The sequence below is a fragment of the Asparagus officinalis genome, chromosome 1 (genome assembly GCF_001876935.1).
Source record: "Asparagus officinalis chromosome 1, Aspof.V1, whole genome shotgun sequence".
NCBI classification, from domain to species: Eukaryota; Viridiplantae; Streptophyta; class Magnoliopsida; order Asparagales; family Asparagaceae; genus Asparagus; species Asparagus officinalis.
The window spans coordinates 85,716,873-85,734,753 of NC_033794.1; positions in this window are offsets into that span (position 1 = coordinate 85,716,873).

Here is a 17,881-nt window from a genome sequence, read left to right on the forward strand (position 1 = left end):
ATGGAAAATAGAAAAAAAAACATTCATTGACATTTAAGTTTAACCTTGTAAAACTATTCAGACACTTAGAACGATGATTTTAATGTTATATTGTCCGAGCAGCAATGCGAAGACTTAATGGATAATGCAAATACTAAGAAAATGAGAGATAGTATGCCCATGTATCTCTGAGCCGCATTAGATGATTTTCATGTAATTTTGAGTTATTCATTTAACTTTTATGAGACCTAGAGATTTTCTTAGAATGTTTAAGGATTATTATATTCTTTTGATAAACAAAGTAACTCTCAGTGAAGAAATAAAAGAGAATGAATCTTTTCTGGTTTGACTAAGAGATTGTTCTTATTTTCTTCAGGATTTTCTAACAGGTGCTCACGGGCACTCCGTAAGCACATCACCTAAATTATAACAGCAAAATACATTTTGTTATCATTTCTTAGTTGACGGGAGTTGGAATTTAAGCTTCCAAGTATTTAGAGAGTGTAAATATTTAAAATAAGAATCTTACTTAATATTAATATTATGGACGGTTCAGTCAGAAAAGACTTGCAATTTGCATATGGATAATAATTGTGTCATGTGAATTGAAAGAGGAAACACATTGTCATTTATTCTTAAAATATCAATTTGTATCTTCTTTACGGAGATTGATCAAACGGAGTATTTCAGCTGGCATGGATAGAGTTGAAAATTTTAAAAGTAGACTTAAACAGAGTATTTCATCAAAAAGACACACACACACACAAGTTGGCATGGATGGAGCTGAAAATTTTAAAAGTAGGACTTAAACAGAGTATTTCATGAAAAAGACACACATACACATATATATATACTACTTATAAAAGAGAATACCCATGTCCAAACTTTTAATTTCTTATTTTGCCCTTTTAAATTTTGATAATTTACAATTATAGCATTGGTTATAATTAATCCTTAAATAATTATCCATAACTCTTTATTAAATGCACCTCCTACTCTCCCTAAGAATATTTGGTCAAGAATAAAATCATTATCAATAGTTTATAATCTAATACTACATACAAATGGTTATGTCTATATTTAGAATTTTAGAATGTCAATGTTCACTTTTTGGTCTACCTTAGTTGCATGTCGAGGGGCTTGCGACTCTTCTATCTAAGAAGTTGAAATGACTGTATTGGAGGGACATCAAAGTTTAAACCATGAGAGGACTATAGTTTTGTAGAAACTACCTAATGTAAAATTAAAAAATAGTGCGCTTCATTCTTTATAATAACAAGATGTAGAGTCTAGACTTTTAAAATTCAATTTGAATCAATGCATAAACTATGAACCAAGTTAACTGACAAATAACCCTTTTTATTTTTATTTAACTTCTCTTTCATCTCTTGAGTGTAAATTAGCTCATACATTTTCTTCCACTCACCATAATACCTACTAAGTCAAAACCATACAATTACAAAAGAAAAGCTTAACTAGAACTCCACTTGGATTAGAATAGAAATTTTAACAGAGCACAAGATGTCGACTTTTTTCGAGGATCAAATTAGCTCAAGCACATGTTAGCATGAGATGTTCCACTATAATTCAACTAGAATTTTAAAAATATGTTTCGAAACTTGATTATTGTAGAAATTAATCAATTTGGTACAATTTAAGCAATTTGGTGATTAGTTTTCTTTTTGGAGACATTGGGATCACTCAAATTTTAAATAGTATTTAAAAAAAACTAAAATGAACAAATGTATCTTAAAATCTCATTAGATTAAATATTTTAAAAATTCAACACCCTAAACGTATTTCACAGTATAATTTGAAAATACATTGCATCAAAAAAATCTATGATATTAATATCATGAAGTAAGGGGCATGATTAGGAATGCATTAGGCTAATTGCATTATCCTTTTGATGTTACAGTGAAAAGTACAAAATAAACTTTCTTACAATCATTTCAAAAAAAGATTAAATAAATACTACAACCAACATATTTACATGCATCCAAAATAAATGTTATATTTTTATTATAAAAACCCTAATGACTAAAGTGATATCTTCTTAAGCTTTGGCTTTTTTACCTTCTAATTAATTACTCATTTTATATGTTTTTATTTTTATTTAACTTCTCTTTCATCTCTTGAGTGTAAATTAGCTCATACATTTTCTTCCACTCACCATAATACCTACTAAGTCAAAACCATACAATTACAAAAGAAAAGCTTAACTAGAACTCCACTTGGATTAGAATAGAAATTTTAACAGAGCACAAGATGTCGACTTTTTTCGAGGATCAAATTAGCTCAAGCACATGTTAGCATGAGATGTTCCACTATAATTCAACTAGAATTTTAAAAATATGTTTCGAAACTTGATTATTGTAGAAATTAATCAATTTGGTACAATTTAAGCAATTTGGTGATTAGTTTTCTTTTTGGAGACATTGGGATCACTCAAATTTTAAATAGTATTTAAAAAAAACTAAAATGAACAAATGTATCTTAAAATCTCATTAGATTAAATATTTTAAAAATTCAACACCCTAAACGTATTTCACAGTATAATTTGAAAATACATTGCATCAAAAAAATCTATGATATTAATATCATGAAGTAAGGGGCATGATTAGGAATGCATTAGGCTAATTGCATTATCCTTTTGATGTTACAGTGAAAAGTACAAAATAAACTTTCTTACAATCATTTCAAAAAAAGATTAAATAAATACTACAACCAACATATTTACATGCATCCAAAATAAATGTTATATTTTTATTATAAAAACCCTAATGACTAAAGTGATATCTTCTTAAGCTTTGGCTTTTTTACCTTCTAATTAATTACTCATTTTATATGTCACAATTTTTTTCATTTATTTCTCTTTTCCTCTCATTCCAACCATCTTACTTCTATTTCTAAGAAACAAAGTACTTAGGATGACATTAAAGATGAAATAGATTTCTATGGAAATGCTATCGAATGATTCAATGCCAACTTGTGAACTAGAGATTGATAAAATGCTTATGAATAACATAATCAATCTCTCTTGTAACTATTGTGCACAACGAAAATTTCGGTAGAGTTTCTGGTGCACAATAAGAGAGAAAGATCGTAATAAAATGACTGCCTATGTATCCTCTTGCCCAAGGAATCAAGCCTTCACGTAGTTCACCCAAATGGCCACGAACGACCTCAATCCAATAGAAGAGTTCGCAACCCTTTTCCAATATCATCAACTCTACGGTTGATAGCACATCCAATGGCCTCAAAGTGCAACGAATCAAACATCTCCACCTGAGGTGAACCAATGGCCATATCCAAACTACATCTATCAGCTGCACCTGAATCAAAACTCAACTCATCATCTGCATCCAAAACCAATTGATCCCTTAACTGTGTCATCTCAACTAGAATCCTAAATGATGCAGTATGATCTAGAGTATGTAGAGTAATCTCTACCCAATATGGAGTAGCATCACTCTCCACCCGCTGTGATACATCTAAGGTCTATCCAAAACTCTTCACCTGCTGAGAGTCAAATAGCTCCCTCATCGAAGCCTCAACCGAAGTGACACTACCAAACCAAACACCCAATTGAGTTTTACCTCCTATCACTGCAGTTAACAACTCTTTAATAGGATGACCTAAATATATCGAAGCCTTACTCCAGAAACTCTTCTGCAGACCATTGCTTGATAACAAACATCGATCCTCCTCCAGCAAGGCACGGTTCTCTAATTTTGTCATCTTATCTAGTTGCCCTAAGATTTCCTTTCCAACGAAGTGTCTCGAAATGCCGTGAGCTCGGCTCCAATACAGAAACAGATCCATCTTGTACCTCCCACCAAAACCAGAATGAAGTACATTTACCTTTCTGTCTATCACACACTTCTTCAATCTGTTAGATACTACTAGGACTTTCTCTAAAGGGGATTTGGTTGCAACCCAAACTTGCCTAGAACAGCCACCAACAAAGGAAACCAAACATCTATATCCTCCCAACGATGCCTCCTTAGAAGGCCCCCAAACATCCACGTGAACCCCATCTAAAAGACCCTCTGTGCGATGAATAGAGGTGTCAAACTTCACCTCAGTCTTCTTGCTCACATCAACATGTTCACTGAACGTCAAAATGCAGGTCTTCGCACCCTCTTTCAATCTATGCAAGGAATCAATACTGGAATGGCCAAGCCCTAAATGCCACAGTCTAGTTGAATCAACAGAAGTCGCTAGCTCTCCACTTGTCACTATACCTCCAGTCAAGTAATACAGGTTATTCTTCCTGACGCCCTTCATCATAATCTGAGAGTCTTCCACAATCTTGAGAACCATGTTCTCAATTCGAACATTCAGACCCTCTCCAACCAAAGCTCCAATCGAGATCAAGTTCTTCCTCAAGGAAGGAACATATCTCACATTATATAACTCCCTAACAGTCCCGTCAAACATTTTGATGTAAATTCTTCCTATCCTAAGAATCTTGCATGCACGGTTATCAGCCATGTACACCATACTACTATCCAGCTTCTCAAAACTGGAGAACCATTCCCTTCTAGGGCATACATGATAGGTCGCACCACTATCCAACTACCATTCAGATTCCTCTGAATGGCTATCTTTAGGATTGATAGAAAGCGAATAAATAGAAGAGTCAGAAATATTACCATCCGATATAATAATGTTTGCTTTTGATAATAGTTGCTTCCATTTTCCCTTCTGCTTATTCTTCATCCATTCGTCGAGCTTTGGGCAGTCTTTCTTCCAATGACCAGTCTCCTTGCACCAAGCACACTGATCTTTTCTAATTGTAGGATACCTTACTCTAGACTGTGACTTCTAAATCTTTCGGTTTGGATTCTTCCCTCTTGCGATCAATGCCTCAGCTACCGGCTCAACTGAAGCCTCCTTATCCTTCTTTCGAAGCAAATAATTCATAAGTGTAGCGGTGACCTCACTATACGAAAGGAATGCCTTCTCATTAATAAGAGTAAGGACGAAGGTCTCATATTCCTCGTCGAGCAAGGAACTCAATAGCAACAACACCTTGTCCTCATATTCAATCATAACATCCACATTCACTAAATCCGCAAGAAGCTTTGTGTAGTGATTCATATGATCTCTAATTGAGGTTCCCTTCTTCAACTGGAAACGATAAAGTCTCCTCTACAAATACAAGTGATTCTCAATACTCTTTGTCAGATATTTGCTTTCGAGAATCTCCCAAATCTTCTTCGTAAAAGTCTCATTCATCATATCATATTTTAGATCTTGAGTCAAACAAGACCTAATCACACCACACGTCGTTCGATTCATCTTCTTCCAAATCTTCTCTTCAATCTCATCTGGCTTGCCATCTAACTCCAAGGTATCCTCCAAATTCTGTGCGTTCAGCATATCCAAAACCTCACATCTCCATAATCCAAAGTTGTTTGTACCATTAAACTTCTCAACATCTATCTTTATAGAGTGGATATTCAAACTCTAAATGGTCTTCGCGCTAGAAGCACCACCCTCGATACCTGAAGCACCTTCTTTCCCTGACATCTTTCTCAATGCACCAACGACCAAAGAATAGATCCAAAACTAAAAAAGATAGAGTCTTTACCAAAAGATCCCACCTTTATCATCAAACAAAGCCCTAGACGTGCTTTCAAATCGATCTACTCCTCCAAATAGCCCAAGCGTAGCCCGATCTCTGATACCACTTGTTGTGCGCAGCGAAAATTTCGACAGAGTTTCTGGTGCACAATAAGAGAGAAAGATCAATAAGAATTCATGTCTCACTAAGAAAACAAGAATATGAAGCGAATATCTTAACAAAGTGGGATACCAGCTCTTCCTCTCATCAGTTCTAGGACTGACTTGTCGAGGGAACCTAATAAACTATTACAATAGCCACAAACAGCAAATCACACAAGTTTTACATGGTTCGGCAAATTACCTACGTCCACGGGACAAGTAGGGGGAATCTACAATTAGAGGGAGAGAATATAACTAGGGTTTACAATCACTCAATGTAAACCCTCACACAATTATCTCTCTCAAAAGCACAAAATCCTGTTTGCACGAAGCCAAAGAAAGCCGCTGACTTTTTCTCCCGCAGCCGCACTTTTCTTCTTCTCCTGTGTACCTGCTCTCTGCAGTCGCCGCTTTGCACTTGCTCTCCCCTTTTCGTACTTGCACACAAACCCTCTTTGCTCAGTCAAAATCCTAGGAATCCGAAGCTATATATATAGCTGCGAATTAGTTTTCGGGTGGGCCTACGCACAGCCGCTATCTCTTCACACGGAACTCTTGCAACCCGCTGGACTCCTAGCCTCCCACGTACAATTTGTGGCCCCCACTTGCTTGCAATTTGCTAGCTTCGTAGCCATTCACGTGGTTCGTAGGCCCCCACGTTCACAGTAACTGTCACGAAACTTCAACAAGTGACAAGTCCCTTTGCATGATATATCTCCATTATTCAAACATGTCAAATTTAGTTTTAAGTTTAAGAAAATATAGAAAATAAAAAGTTAGTACAACCATACATGGGCTCAATTATATAGATGCATGCTCTTGCATGTAGCATTTAGAGCAAAAGAATCTATCCAGTACAACAAAGGTCAATGTGGATAATTAACTAAACCATAACAAGAACATTTGTTACTAAATATCCCTAATATTCCAAAAGCTAAACAGACAATATTACAACTATAATATTTAATATAGCACCTTAGGGAATAAAAAATAAGTTTCCTTGGGTTAATTATTGTTACAGGGTATCATGCCGTTCGATGTCAAATATCTTACAGTCCATTATCCCATACTTTATTAATATCAGCTGAAATGTTCCTATATGAGTAATCAAAGATTGAGGTTCTAGTTGAAATACCTTAGAAGATATTCTATATCAATCTTAAATGTTGTGTAATTTTGGTTATTGAAAAGTCAACCATTTGAGCAAAAACAACATGAATTGTGTTAGCTGATTATGACATGAACTGTGCGCATATGTCAGGCATATTATCATTTCTTATATAGTGAAATTTTAAGTCAATTAAAGACTGTATTGAATGACATTTCATGAGCCTGCAAATTGACAATTTGAGAAATATAAGGATCAAAACCATTTTTGTAATGGATGTCTAATCTCTCTAAACTTCTATATTATAAAATCACAACCATTATAGTCCAAGCCTTTTCTCGTCAACTGTCAAGTATGAAGAAAACTCATCACAGACGGACCAAAAACGAATATGATTTCCCTTGTGTGTTTTACAGAAAATGGTGTGTTTACCGACAATATTACTTAAAAATAAATAACTCATTTTCCCTTTACACACACGCACGCAGGCACGCGCGTGCGAGCGCATAATATATATATATCTATATATATAGATATATATATATATATATATATATATATATATATAGTGCATGGGCCACTCTATAAGACGAGAGAGAATAGAGAAGCTTCCAGAACTCTTCGGTAGCCAGTTATTCTTACTCTAGTGTATTTCATCACCCCTCAGAAAGAATGGAAACAGGACGGAGGTGAACCAGCATATTGCGAGGAGCATGTGGAGCGCGCGCTGTTATTGATTTTCAGGGATTACGTTGGAGGATCACATCTCACTTGATTGAGTTTGCCTCATATATACTATGATTATATATAATATATATATACTATAGCAAAACTTCTGTACAACTTAGTGCGACGTCCACTAAGTTTCTTATCATTGGATGATCACTTAATTGCAGCTACATTTGGATCATCCGATTCCGTTCAACTTTGCATCTACATATTCTAACAACCCCACACACCAAATTTGCGGGAACACCGTCGTATTTGACCCTTCATCCACTCGTATCAATTTTAACGGTTTTGAGTGAATAGAACTTTTTACATCGCTCGACGGAGGTCAAACCACAACGCACGTTCACACCAAATGGGTCGTGCTGTTGGTTTTAGATAGCATAGATCAAGTTTAACGGAGCGGATCATCCACAATGGTAGGGCCAATCCAAGTAATGCATCACATCGGATAAGAAAACTTAGTGGCACGTCCACTTAACGGTTGCAGATAGTTTTGCCTTATACATATATTATATATATCATACTAGTATATTATATATATATAATATTATCATATATATAATATATAGAGAGAGAGAGAGAGAGCAGAGAGAGAGAAATGGAGAAACTGCGTACCAGTTGTTAAACAACTTGGTAAGCTGATGTGGCCTAATCTTGCCCCTACTCCATACCTCGCAGATAGAGCTCACCATCATTCACAACTCCAATGTAGAGGTAGGGAACAATTTACGGCCACATACTACCAAGCTTGCTTCAAGCAACTTGTAACAATTCTCCATTTTCATAATAATATAGATATATTAAAGCAAAAACTTGTCGTCAACTTAAGGTAGATAGCGAAAAATTGTCCACCAACAAAATAATTTTTAGCCACTCAATTGCTAGGGATCCTTGCATATATGAAAAGGTTTTTTAATTAATAACCATGAGGCTGGCTAGGAAGTTTGGTGGAAATTCAACTTAAGTTGATAGAGTTACTATTATATATATATATATATATAATATATAATATATAATATATATATATATAATATACATAATTATATATATATATATCATTATATATATATTATATAATACTATTATATATATTATATCATATATACACACGTTTCTATAAAGTGTCCATGGGTACTCTATAAGACAGGAGAGAGATAGAGAAGCTTCCAGAACTCTTTCGATAGCCAGTTATCTTACTCTAGTATATTTCACCCTCAGACGGATAGAGTGAACCAGATATTGGAGGACATGTTGAGGGCGTGCGTTATTGATTTTTAGGGTAGTTAGGAGGACCACATCCCATTAATTGAGTTTGCCTATAATAATAGCTATCAAGGGACTATTGGCATGGCACCATGTAGGCATCAAAAATTACCTATAGGTCTCCACACGTGGCTCGAGATAGAGGAAAAATGATGAACGTCGCTACCCAAGTCACAGAAGCTCATTTGACGACGACAAGCGTATGAAGTGAGTCGACGAACCATGCGAAGCAACGGAACTTTGGAATAACGGAAACACGAATGGACCGGGAGCTCCGCGTCACTTCTGAAAGATGAAACAGCCCTCATGTCCCGTCTACTTCACATGAGATTCAACCATAGGAGCTTATAGATCTCCTCGTTAGCTTTCCGACGCATCTTGAACCACATAATTCCGAGTTTGGATGATGAAGATACGACAGAAATGAACAGAACGGGTGAAACCAGGTTCAGGCCAAAGTTTGGCCAAGACACCAAATGGTGTCTTGGTCAAAGCATGGCCGAGACACCCATGGGTGTTCGCAGCCCAAAAATGGTGTTTTGGTAGATTTAAGCTGTTTTTCGATCGTTAACCATCTGAATTTATTCCAACTAATAGAATATCATCCAAGAACGTAGTTAAGTGGTTACAACAAAAGATAAGAGTGAATCGGTCGTTCTTATCCGAAAACAGGGCTCCTAAAGCCTATAAATACAGCCCCAGGGCCTTCAATTTTTTAGATCTGGAATTCTCGAGCGTCAGCGAAGCCTTGCTGAATTGAGGACTGAAGAGCCACGAATTTTAGAGAGGAGGAGGAGACTTCAGTGAGTTCGTCACCATAAAGAAGAGGAGCTCGTCAGATCTACACGTCCCGATTCATTCCCTTGAGATTGCCCCATTGCGGTGATCTCGAGAAGAGTGATTATCTCACCGTTGCTGAGATAATTGCTTCGGCTTCTTGATTCCTTCCTGAATCGATGAAGCTCTGGATCTGATTTGATCGTCTAGTGGTCCACGAATACTAACATCCTCGTCACAGACCAAGATCTCACGCAAGCAGCGGGCGATAAATACCCGTTGCGCTGTTTGATGAGAGTTGTACCTTTTTTTATTTTTATTGTGTAAGAGTCTTATAAAAAGACTAACTTTTGTTTACATTGTAACGTTTGAAGTTGTAATGAACACATCAATGAACAAATCAACTTTCTCTCCAAACAAGCTGATGACCACAGTGGGAGCCAATAGCTTCGCTGCCGAAGCTGTCGTGATGCAACCAGTGATCAAGTCCTGGTGAATGAAGAGGTCGAATTTGAATTTGACCAACAAAAGTTCGCGGAATACTTATCCTCCTCCAGATCCGCCTCTCCTCACAGATCCAAAAAAGTCCGCTGGTCTTCCGCACGAAGACCTGAGAAGATGATCTCCGTGTCGTCGTCGTAACAGTTGTAAGTCGCGACGTGTCGCCGATATCCGGCGAAGTTAGATCAGTGGATCTGAACTCCTCCTTGACCAAAGAGTCAGTTGTTGAAGCTGCGCTAACGTTGTCAAAGAGGGCACGCAAAAGATGGCGTCAACGTCTTGCACGTCAACTTGCTAAGGCTTTAGAGCCAATGGATGGAATCCACTATAATGTGGATCTGAAATCTAGACAGTGCTAAGAACAACAACGGTGATCGAGCGACCCCTCCTCTAAAGCAAAGAAGAATGAATGGGTCTACGTCAAGAGGACCCGCTCTACCCTTGAGGAGCGAATCCAGAAGCACCACGCATTGTTGGCGCAAGCCCGAATCCTTGTGCAAGAAGCACAAAAAATGCAGAAGGAAGAAGTGGTTAAAAAATCGTCCAAGCAGAAACGGTTTTGGATGCCAATGGTCAAATTAGCGCCTAAGGCAAAAGTAGACGAAGTTATCCTTCGACCATCGTCAACTCCGGATCCCACTCCCCTTGGTAGTGTGGACCTCACCAAATCCAGAATTTCTCTGAAAGACCGCCTTGGTCCTCTCCCCAAAGATCGAGATAAAGCACCTGTTAAGGAGCGATTGGGACCGTTGAAAGGATCCCAAACAACCATTCAGTCTAGGAGTCGTACTAATCCCCCCAATAATAATAAAGGGAAAGCTCTTATAACCGGCCACATTAGATTGCGAGTCGAAGTACAAGAGCACGTTAGAGTTTTACGTTCACGAAAGCGTAAATCTGAACGAGTGACTCTTAGAGACGCCAATGAAGCATCATATCCCCAGAAGGAAACGTGTTCGTCTGATAACGACGTTATACCTGGGAAGCCATGTCAACACATGATAGGTTGCTCTAGTCATCAGACTGATGAGTTGTACTATCAGACGGCAAATATAAACAAGTCTCGGAAGAGAAATATTCGAGAGACGAACTCTCGTTGTCCGTGTGTGAAAATCATCAAGGCAGTGTTGTCAGAATGTAGCTGCCACAAGATTGCTCCCCTGAGGGTCTCAGTATTTGAACGAATCTCTACTGAAATGTCCGAACTAAACACCAGGCATTTCCACAAAAGAAAGCCAACCGGCTTAGGTGATGAGTTCCCTCGAGTAACTATCAACATGGCCGACAAAGGCAATTCCTCGAAACGCTTCCATCCTGAGCCTTTTGCAGAAGTATCTCAGCGCATGACTTGGCAGCGGTCTGGAACTGTCAGACCTAGACCCAGGAGGTCACGGTCCTCCGATGATGAAACGTCAGATGCTTGCTTTGCGTTGGCTTCTGACGATACAGCATCCAGTGCTGGGCAATCTTATGAATCATTCATGATTAATGCCGAGCAAATGGCTAAAATTCTCGATGACACTTTAGCCAAGCAGAAAGAGAATTTTAAATTTGAAATGGAAATGACCATGCAGGAGATGAGGGATATGCATAGTCAACAGATTGCGACGCTGGCAAATCAGTAAGGAGAGTCTAGCCGTCGCAATAATCCTAACCAACTTGCTAGTGACCGGGAGGCGGACGAGAATACCAACATGGATCCCCCTCCAGTTGATAACAATACTGAGGGTGGCCCCTCGGATGATAACAATACTGAGGGTGGCCCCTCGGATGATAACAATACGAAGGAGGATCACGTCACTTCTCTTTGGAATCGCTCGAAGAAAGATACGAGCGAGGATAAGAAGATGAGGGACTTAGAGAGCAAAATCAATGCGTTAATGAGCGCTCAAGAAGTAAAAAAGTCTGGAATACCCTATCCTTACCCAAGAGAGTGGGAATCAATCCCGTACCCGACAAAGTTTAATTTGATCAATTTCACGCCATTTGACGGAAAGGGTTCTCCCACTCAGCACTTAATATATTTTAAATCTCATTTGGGAATAATCTCCAGAAATGAGCCCTTGATGGTATGGTCATTCGTTGGCACTCTTCACGTAGCAGCCTTCGATTGGTATCGTCATCTTAAGCCGAGAAGTATCAGCAGTTAGGATGATATGGAAGATATGCTCCTGACGAATTTCTTCAATGACGACACCGAGGTTTCAATCAGAATGCTATTCGATGAGAAGCAGAAGGACAGAGAGTTGGTCACAAATTTCGTCAAACGATTCCGGAACAAAGCTATGAATTATAGAGATCCGGTTAGCGAGGACTTCATCCTGGAAACCTGCCACAACAATCTTTCTCTGGATATCCTTGAAGCTATGGGAATGGCGCTATCCAAGACTTGGAAGGATTTGAAGGTCCAAGAAGAATGACCCGAACGCTTCCTCAAAAGGAAAAAGGCTGAAAGAGGTCAGACAGCGACTAATGCCTCACAACAGAATTTTGTCCCCAGGGGTAAAGGGAAAGCGCAAACGAACACAGTCGACGCAAACCAAACGTTTGAGCTGCAAGCGCAGCCACAACCACAACAACAGCAGCAAAAGGCGCCTCAACAGTCGCGTTGACAACAACAGCCTCAAAAGCAAAAGATCACGGAACCAACGTTCCCAAAGGTTTATTCTTTTAAAGAAGATGAGGTCCCTAGTATTTTTAAATACCTCGTAGAGAACAACAATATCAAGTTGCCTCTGATCCAGGATCAGGAAGACGCTAACAAGGTTAATGACCCGGTTCACCACCCAACTAAGTCATGCTATGCCCTTAAAGACAAGATCCAAGCTTTGATCGACGTTGGGATCATTACTATAAAACAGTCTAAGGAGAAGAAGGTGGGTGCGAATGCAGTGTCAATCAGCTTCCGATCTGTTCCCCTGAATTGGTTTCAGCCCGAAACCATAGTGAATGTAGCGGTGAAGACTATCAACGACGATCCTTATAAACAATGACAGAAAGGACTTGTACCACACACAGCCCCAAACGACAAGATTCTCTAGGTCCATCCTGATCTAATTGAAGATGAACAGTGGGTCGGATCATCATCCAAGAAGAAGTCAAAAGGGAAAGGGAAATCTTGTTGCGGAGCCTCGGCTATCCCAGAAAAAGAGGATGAAAATCCCGACCTTCCCGCTCTCTTAAGATGAGTAAGAAGCCTTTGAGACCAACGGAGAACCGGTCTTTACTACCCGGAATGGAAACAAATACCATTTCAAGTATCCGACCGCCTCTGAGCAATTAGCTAAGTAGGGGGTAACAAAAACTATTCCCTCCAAGACATTAGCGGAAATAGGGGTGGTCACAACTCCCCCGACACCTGTTGAAAAGACTCAGCAAAAGCTAATGGAGAAAGAGCCTTTATACTAGGAGGGCCAGAACCCGAAACAGTCTTGATTCAATCAACCGATTGGGAGAGACAAGCCGGGATGCTCGAGCACTCCGCACCGTTTCGATATTATGATGCAGTTAGCTAATATACTGGCGAGAATAACTCTATATAAGCTGCTACGTCTTTCGAAAGACACGAGGGAAGCATTGCAAGAAGCCTTGACAAATTCTGACGTTTTCCTAACGCAGATCAAGCCATCTCCTGAGGAACCAGAGCCGTTAGTCCAACACTGTAACCTCGCGGTGAACCACTTTTCCTGTATTTCTTTCACTAAGGAGGACATACAGATAAAGAATTCAAGGCATGACTGGCCCTTGTATTTCACCGGGCACATTGGCTCTAGCGTGGTCAACCGGATCTAAGTCGATCCGGGTTCCGCTGTTAGCATCATGCCACTCCGATTGATGTATAATCTCGGAATACCAGCTAGTAAGTTGGCCTCCACGGGTACTACGATCTATGAATTCAATACCAGTGGGTCTAGGCCACTAGGTACAATCCGAGTGAAGTGCTAGATCGGAGACTTAAAGTCAGAAGTCACATGTTATGTGATCGACGCAGAGACTTCCTATAACTTACTGTTGGGTCGACCATGGATCTACAGTAACGTTATAGTCCCTTCCACCCTCCATCAGTGTCTTAAATATGTAGACACTAATAATGAGGTCAAGACGGTGGTCACGGATAAGCAACCATTTAAGGGGTTGGAAAGTTATTTTACTGACTCCCTTCTCTACGGTGCTGAATCCAATACTGAACCATCGTCCCAAGGTACGGACAACAGAGAAGAAGCTGATACTGAGGCTGAGCTTGATTACGATGGTGGTTTTATACTTAATGACATTGTACCTATTGTAATCGATCTTAACGATGGAGAATCATCGGATAATAGTTATAATTAGCAACTTGCCGAAGAAATAGCAATAAATGATGATTTAGAGTACTCGTTGTGTCTTGATAACATCATGAAGGGATTATACGATGACCCTAACTTGTATATGCCACTTCAATCATATTGCATGACGAAGAAGCATGTTCAGGATTCATTCAGAACGACACTTATTGTCCTCGCAAAAGCAGGGGGTGAAAAATAAGTTGTTTATGGTAAAAGGAAGGAATTTTCGGTACCAGATCACTTCTTGAGAGAAGAGGACGATGATGATAAACCACCTCCTCATTTATTCAGATATGATACAAAAGCACGAAACCTCATGGAGAGATACGGATATAACTTCGCACTCGGAGAGGGTCTTTGTTTCAATCGAGGTCCGCGAGTTCCACCTCATATGGCTTATGTATCAAAAGGAAAACCCGATGATTATTATAGCTATAGAAGAGGTTTAGGCTACGTCTCTTCATCCGATGATGAGTGCTGCTGGCAAGTTATCGATCAGATAGCTAATAAGGGTAAAGATGGATATTCTTCTGATTATTTAGCTTGGGACTCTGACACTAGTCTTGGCAAAAATGTTCCAAAAATTGATGTCGAATATGACCACAATTGACCCAGTCACCATTGAGGAAGACGATCAAATACCAACTTGGGAAGACTCTTGGGTTCATCACCTGAATATACAGTACAGTGATAGATTCGAACAAAGGGAACCCCCTACTGAGGACCAAGTAATCCAAGTGAATATTGGTGATGAGGATAACCCAAAACCGATATTCATCAGCGACAGTCTCCCTCCAAATGAGAAAGAAGAGCTAATTACCCTCATTAGAGAGTACATCAATGTTTTTGCTTAGAACTACGAGGATATGCCAGGGCTCGATCCCAATGTGGCAATTCATCGCCTCAATATTAAGTCAGATGTCAAACCAGTCAAACAACAGCAAAGACGGTTTCGTCCACAAATTATGGAGGCGATCGAGTCCGAAGTTAAAAAGCTTATTGACTCGGGTTTCGTCAGAGAGGAGCAACACCCTGAGTGGCTTACCAATATTGTCCCAATCCTTAAGAAGAACAAAAAGATAAGGATCTACATCGACTTCAGAGATCTTAACTGCCTGCCCGAAAGATAATTTCCCTCTTCCTATCACGGATGTTATCATCGATAATACATGTGGGTTTGAGAGAATGTCCTTCATGGACGGATTTTCTGGTTATAATCAGATAAAGATGCATCCAGATGACGAAAAGCATACCACATTCAGAACACCCCTCAGGGTTTTTTGCTACACGATTATGCCTTTCGGTTTGAAGAACGTAGGTGCCACGTACCAAAGAGCCATGTTAAAGATTTTCCAGGAGCATATCCGAAAGACCATTGAATGCTATGTGGACGATCTAGTTGTGAAGAGCCGTGACAAGAATGATCACATCAAAGACTTGAAGATGATGTTCGACCTAATGTGGACTCATCAATTGAAGATGAATCCTACAAAATCTTTCCTCGGAATGTCTAGCGGCAAATTCCTTGGATTCGTCGTCACCACCAAGGGTATCCACATTGACCCCGATAAGGTAAAGGCAATTAATGAATTACAACCCCCGAGAAACCTTAAAGAACTCAGAGGTTACAAGGACGGTTGCCTTATATCCGACGGTTCATCTCGAACCTTTCGGGGAAATGTCAACCATTCTCCAGGCTTACAAAGAAGGGTGTATCGTTCGTATGGGATGACATCTGTCAAAAATCATTCGAGAATATTAAAGAATATCTCTCAAAACCCCCTGTACTCGTTGCACCGAAATCGGGCAAACCGTTCTTAATTTATATCAAGGCGACGAGCCACTCGTTAAGTGTATTACTTGCACAGGACAATGATAACAGTCACGAACAGGCTGTATATTACCTAAGCCGGACCCTTGTGGGTGCCGAATCCCGGTATCCAATGATTGAGAGGGAGTGTCTCGCCTTAGTGTTTGCAATTCAAAAGATGCGGCACTACTTGGTCGGACAGACTATTTACGTTATTTCCAACATTAACCCAGTCCGAGTATTCATGACACAGCCAGTTTTCATGAATTGGCGGTTAGCAAAATGGGCCCTACTTCTGTCCTAGTATGATCTGCACTTTAAATAATAGAAATCGGTCAAAGGACAGGCTATTTGTGATATTCTGGCAGCTAACCCAACTACGGATACTACCGAAGTATACGACGATCTGCCAGATGAAACCCACAAAGCCAACGTAACTTCTCATCAACAGGTGTGGCGTTTGTACTTTGACGGTGCTTCTTGAGCAACTAATGTGGCAAGTTCTCCTGGATGTTCTAAGATTTCCTCCGGAGTTAGAGTTGTCTTAGTTTCCCCAGGAAAACATGTGATGCCTCGGGCCTACTCACTGACCGAGCCGTGTTCAAACAACATAGCTGAGTATAATGCGCTGCTTATTGGACTCAGCTTTGCTAAAGAGCTGGGGGTCGAGTATCTCGAAGCTTTCGATGATTCTCAACTGGTAGTGAAACAAATTCAAGGAGAGTATGAGATCAGAAATCAAGATTTGATACCATACCATAAGGTGGCCGTCGAGATGGTAGAATCGTTCGAAGAATTCTTCATTGAGTACATTCCATGTCTACGGAACACTTACGCGGATGCACTAGCAGCGTTAGCAATATCTCTGGCACAACCTCCCGAAACAGAACAACTCATTACGGTAAGAACTCACCAGCTCTTCGTATCAATCTACGACATAGACAATGGAGAAGAGGATATTAAAGAAGTGCATTTGACCAAAGTTGAGTTCGAATCCCGAGACTGGTATTTCCCTATCATAGACTACGTACTACATGGGATTTTATCAGAAGACGTGAAGGAAAGAGACTCAATCCGACGGAGAGCATCGAGATTTTACTATAACACAGAGAGTCGAACGCTATATCATTGAGGGTACGATAGTTTATTATTACGCTGCCTATCAACTAAAGAAGCGGAAGAGGTCATTAGGAAGACGCACGAAGGAGTTTGTGGTGCACATCAACCTGATCCCAAACTTTATGACCGTATCAGAAGAATAGGATACTTTTGGCCAACCATGATCAAAGACGCAGTCACGTATGCCCGAAAGTATCATGCATGTCAGGTACACGCAAATTATATGCATCAACCCCCGGAGCATCTACACCCTTCAGCTACATCATGACCTTTTGAGACTTGGGGAATGGATATTGTCGGTCCTATTTTTCCCCCGTCGGTCAAAGACGATCGATTCATCCTAGCAATTACCAATTACTTCTCCAAATGGGCTGAAGCGATTCCGCTCAGAGAAGTTAAGACGAGCAACATCGTGGCCTTCATCAAACACCATATTATCTATCGATATGGTGTCCCGAGGTGAATCATACATGATAACGTTCCTCAGTTTGTCAGTAATGTTTTCATTAAATTTTGCGAGAAGTTTAAAATTCA